Here is a 5,915-nt window from a genome sequence, read left to right on the forward strand (position 1 = left end):
AACAGGGGAAATGTTTGTGTCTGTATCTGCTGAATACACTCAGTGATGGAGCCTCAGAGGTCACACAGGTCAGATCTACAGTCAACCTTTAGGGATCTCCTTACCTGGATCACTGAGCGTGTATCAAGACATTTTGACATGGAAACATGTATGATTTTGGTTGGACACAGGCTGTGTTTATTAAGCTGTGACCATGCTATTGGGTAAGAGAATATCCTGAAGTATTAGTGGGAGGGTTTACAGGTTTATGTTCATTGTCCAGTAACAGATTTAAAGATGATGAAGTTAGTTTTTCACCTCGTACGCTGAAGTAAACTTACTGACTGATAAAAATATTTTAAAAACACATCAGAGCTCCACAGTGTCGCGATCTGCAATGACAGATCATGTGGAGAGAGGAGGGGGAGCCAAATATTAAAACTGAGGCGAGAGTGAGGTTGAACAGAAAGAGAGTCATTTATTGAGGCTGGATTGTTGACATACATAAAATGTGAAACCGAGACTAGACTGACTGACTAAACTGGGAAAACTAAAGCAAAAAACAAGGAAAACTGGACCATGAGACCAGGACCAGGGAACTGGACCATGACATGAGAGACACAGAGGAAAACAGACACAACATAAGCACACAAGGGTAATTAGGGAGAGTGGACGTGATGACACACAGGAAGCAAAACTACACACACTGAACACAGGATGTGACACTGTCAAAGTAAAACAGGAAACATTAATTCACAAAACATGACACAGGAGACGGGAGGGAAGAACTAGACGAACTTGGAAGACAATGGGAGGAGACGCACATGATGGACTGGAGAGAATGTACAGGAGACACAATACAGACAGAGGAGACATACACAGAGGACAGACTTATACAGGAAACAGGGATGAAGCGATAAACTCAAACCTAACTAATCCATACTGACAGTAAACACTGGAACTTTTCTCCAATACATCAAAAGAGGAACTAAGATACAGAAACACTGCAGATGCTGGTACCCTGACACACAGTCTGCAGCTCAGAAGGCATGCTCAGTGGTGACATCAGCAGTGACATCATCACCATCTTCAGCCAGTCCCTGATCTCCTCCATCACGCTGGGTCATCTCCATGGAGACAAACGGTTTGTTCTGTGTCTTCCTGCTCCAAGAGATGGACAGCAGCAGACCAGTGGAGATGCAGTACGGACAGAAGACCACTAGATGGCAGACGAGCCTCAGCACAGACTCACAGGGGAGAGGAGGAGCTGAAAGAGGAGGACACAGAGAGGGGAGTCAGGAGGAGGGTACAGAGGAGGTCAATGTAGCCTGTTTTGTCTGATTTTAAGTCGTTTGTGCTCTGAGGATGTTGAGTGATGCTTAGTCATGTTGGAGGATCTGAGCTGAACCGTCTTCACCAAACTTTCAGAACTCTCCTTTATTCTTCCACCCTCAGGAGGTGGAAGTGTCCTCCTGCAGACACAAAGTTTCCTTCCAGCCTCCTTAGATGTGTTAGCTAACCCTGAGTCTGATTTAGTCTGCAGTCCTCTGTGCTTGTTTCTCATGTTTGTAGCTGGTCTCAGAACCTCGTACTGCAGTTTCAGACCCTGCTGCTAGAAACACTCGTCATCATGGACAAATTTCCTTTAAAGTTGTTCAGAATGAGAACCAACACCCCAGTCAGACCCTGAACAAAGGAGCAGTCCAGCTTTGTGCCATAAACACACATCATTTTCTCTAAAAAGGTCTCTTAGAAGTTCAGAATGAAGGGGTGTCAAAAAGTTCCTACAGTCACAAAGTTTAAAAGTCGTTCAAACAGCAATGAAACATTAAAAACAGCAGAGAAGCTGAAACTTTATTTATCAGCCTATCAGCTTTAAACATTAAGTCAGATAAAGGAGAGAAGAAGAAGAAGAAGCAGAAGAAGAAGAGGCTGACTGAGGATTATTAGACATTGACCACAGAGCACCTACATCACCTCAGAGTTCCTGTTACCTTCAACTCACCTGCAGGAACAGCCAGAGCAGACAGCAGCAGCACACACACACCTGCAACAGGACAGAGGTCACTAAAGGTCACCAAAGGTCAGAGGTCATGATGAGGACAGACAGGTGTAGGAACATCAGCTCACCTGCAGCAGTCAGCAGAAACAGGCCTGAAACTGAAGAACACACTGATCAGAGATCAAATGGTCACATGACCAAAGAGAAGCATTCAGACTGCAGTGATTGGTTACTGTTCCCACACATCAATAACCCACAGCGCCCTCCAGTGGTGGAAACACAGATAATACATGAAACATGAAGGAGACTCACAGCAGAGGCAGACGCTCCGTCTCAGACAGCCGTCACCTCCACAGCTCCACAGGTCTGCTCCCACACCTCCTACATCACACAGAGAAACATCAGCACAGGAGGAGTAATGGTGCACATCGAACTCATGTGATGGTTCGTGCTGACAGCGTGATGGTGTTTGTTAGACAGTAGGGAGTGCTGTGAACTTGTTCCTGCAGACACATGAGTGGAAGGAAACCTGGGACCAGCTGAATGTGTGATGTGTAAACACAACTCCTCTGTTTTCAAACGCACAAACATTATTGTTCCAACTCATCCTGCAGCAGGTTTTAAAAGAGTCGATGGGAGCGCGGCTGCTCTCGTCAGCTTTAAGGGATAAAGGAACAAAACTTTTACTTCTGTGCAGGTTTATCACCTTTAAGTTTACTGCAGAGGAACCGAACTCCACCCAGAACCAGAACCAGGAGAAGCCCAGAGACCAGACCTGCTACAACTGGGACCAGGAGGGAGGGAGGAGGAGGTGGAGGAGGAGAAGGACAGGTGGATGCTGGGAGAGGAGGAGGAGAACAGGGAGTAAAAGGAGTTTTTACAGGAGGAGCAAAGTTTGTGGAGGTGCTTGAAGGAGGAGGACAGTGAGGAGGAGGAGGATGGATGATTGTAGGAGAATCTGCAGGAGAGATGATGAAGAAGGTTCAGTCAGTTTATTATCAGGTCACAATGATACATCATTTTTTAAACAGGAAGTGATGTCAGTGTTCTGACCTCTGACACTCAGAGAGCTGTTAGGAGACTTTCCACCCTGATTAGTAGAACAGTAGAGACCTTCATCAGCCTGCTGGATGTTAGTGATGATGTGCTCTGGTTTAGGACCAACAGAACTTCCTTTGATGAAGAAATAAGCTGCGACTGTGGCACCATTCCTCTGTCTGCAGCGCAGAATGACATCACTTCCTGTCCTCACAGGAAGTGCAGGGATCTCCAGGATGACACCTTTATCTGACCATCAGAGACAAACAGAGTTAATGAGAGCAGAGTCACACAGAGACAGAGACACAGCTGGAACATCTCACCTTTAGTGTCTGATTGGACACTGAAGGAGACTCTGTCACTCTGCTGTCCAGAGGAGTCCTCACACCAGAAGGTTTCACTGGGAGCAGAAAGATCCACAACACAGGAGGAACCAAGAAGCCTCCCAAAGCCTGGAGCTGCTCCACAGTCCTCAGTGAGTCCTCCTCTGGTCCTCTTCACTGTCCATCCATCAGCTGTCTGTCCATCATCAACACAGCTCAGATACACTGAAGAAGATCCTCTGAAGACCTGCTGAAGGTTTGGACTGACAGACAGAGACACTGGAGGACACACACACATACACACACACACACACACACACACACACACACACACACACACACACACAGAGACACACACACACACACGCACACACACACACACACAGACACACACACACACACACACACACACACACACACAGAGTAAATGTATTTATGTTCTTGTTGGAGTCTCACTGATTGTTTTCACTTCATCAACTCACCTGCAGAAACAGTCGGTGCAGACAGCAGCAGCACACACACACCTGCAACAGGAGGACAGAGGTCACTAAAGGTCAGAGGTCACAAACAGGCAGACCACAGTCTGGACCCAGACCCTGTCAGATCCAAACCAACAACCAAATCAGATTTTCCAGCCTGCAGTCAGCTGATGTGACTAACGTGGACCTGAAGCTTGTAAGAGGTGACCTTCCACCACTGAGACGAGTTTCTCAGCTTTGACTCTGAGCATCGTCACCATGTTTGGCTCCACACACTAAAGCAGTTTCTCCACAGTCAACATAATCACAGCTAAATATGGTTCCCAGCTCATCAGTGAGCTCCTCCACATGTGTGTGAGGCTCTGAGTCAGCCAGGGTTAAAATCCTGGCAGCACAAGCTGGAGCTCAGTTTACTCACAGAGCAGAAACGTGCAAAAGCACAGCAGAGTGGAAACTGTGGTTGAGATGTGTTACCAGTATAACTGAGACACAGTCAGTGTGTGAAACAGAAAAGAGGAAATTCAAGTTCTTTCTCTTTTTATTTATCTCCCTTTGAACATGCATCACATTGTATTATGTTAAAATGGAGCATTATGCATATGAACAGTCTTACATATGTGTTTACTTCTATGTTACATCTACATATCTGTATCTGTGTGTTTATGTTTGATCCTCTGGACTTTAGCTTCAAGACACGACCTCTTTAAACTATAGTTTAATACCCCTGGTTTACATGATCATTACACACACACACACACACACACACATACACACACACGCACACACACCTATCCTTGTCTTTGGTACATCGTAGGGACATTGTCCTTATATCGTAAGGACTAATCACATGAGTAAAGGTGTGAAGCGGGTGTGATTAGAGGATCACCAGCGGGTCCTTTGTCCCTCTTTGGGGGGGATACCCCACTGGGTTTAAATCTGGGACTCTCGGCCATTTGACCTTAGAACTGAAGAAGCTTCTCGGATGAGAGGTGAAACGTCTTCAAGCAACTTAAAGAAGTCCAGACGCTTTTCTTTGCAAACTCCTTTAATCAGCCCACATCCACTGCCACTGTACTGAAGGGAAGTTAAAGACTTTCTGCTGCACTTACATTTGGATCAGCTCGATCCATGACAGTCATTCAGGCAGTGATGCCTGGACTGGAAACAAGCATCCTTAAAATATTACAACACACCAGCTCCTGTGTTTGAATGTAAAACAAATGTGTTGTTTGATCTGGAGACTGAACAATAAATACATTTTATTTTGATTATAGAAGTAATGTAACTACAAACAAACTTGTGGAAAGTCTAAACTAATAATAATAAACTAATAATAAGAATAATTAAATCTGAGAAGTTGTTTCATTGTAAGATTATAACAATGATGACAGTATAACTGTTGTTGTTCATCAGAACAGTGTCCAGGATGTTGGCTGTTATATTGTTTTACATTTCAAAATAAAAGTTGGGCTGATTTAAACACCATTACAAGAACTGTTGTTAATTATTCTCTTTGAGTCACATTTGCATTCAGTGTTATATTAATATAAGTTACTACAAGTTGTTCTTTAATGTAGCAGAACTTGACATGTTTGTCAGTGGGTGAACAATCAGTGTTACACAGTCATCAAGTTATTCTTAGAACTGTACACTTAATGAATAAGTTGTCCTAATATAGTCATCTTAAGCTTTACTCTGTTTATTTGAGGCAACAAGTTTATTAGTTTTTTTAGTTCTGGGAGCTAATTAGATTTCACAGTGTGGATTTAGTGTCTGTGTCTCTATCCTGCATCACAATTTCTGACATTCCCGGCTGTGTGTAGCAGAGCTTCCATTCAGTTTAATGCTGATGAATAAATGAGCAGCAGCTCTGAGTTTGACTCACCGAGGAGCAGAGAGACACACGGAGTCTTCATCGTGTCTGGATGACGACTGAACATCAGTCTGAGCAGCAGCGAGACGCCTTCAGCTTCATCACTTCCCCTTTAACAAGTTTAACACATGAAGTGTTTCACTGGATGAACTCCGCCACACTGTGTGGTTGGTGAGGGCGGGGCTTACTTTACTGCGCTGCAGCCTGTAGTTATCATGTAC

The 5,915-nt window shown here is 44.5% G+C and overlaps 1 long non-coding RNA gene across 1 annotated transcript; it reads right to left on the reverse strand.

Moving 5' to 3' along the window:
• Nucleotides 1-526: 526 nt before the first annotated feature.
• Nucleotides 527-2,300, reverse strand: LOC134616380 (uncharacterized). The gene is made up of 3 exons (XR_010091443.1): nucleotides 2,110-2,300; nucleotides 1,985-2,026; nucleotides 527-1,246 (listed from the first exon to the last, which is right to left on the reverse strand). It is a non-coding gene; the product is annotated as an uncharacterized LOC134616380 (long non-coding RNA).
• Nucleotides 2,301-5,915: the final 3,615 nt, after the last annotated feature.

Source organism: Pelmatolapia mariae, linkage group LG3_W (genome assembly GCF_036321145.2).
Source record: "Pelmatolapia mariae isolate MD_Pm_ZW linkage group LG3_W, Pm_UMD_F_2, whole genome shotgun sequence".
Taxonomy (NCBI): Eukaryota; Metazoa; Chordata; class Actinopteri; order Cichliformes; family Cichlidae; genus Pelmatolapia; species Pelmatolapia mariae.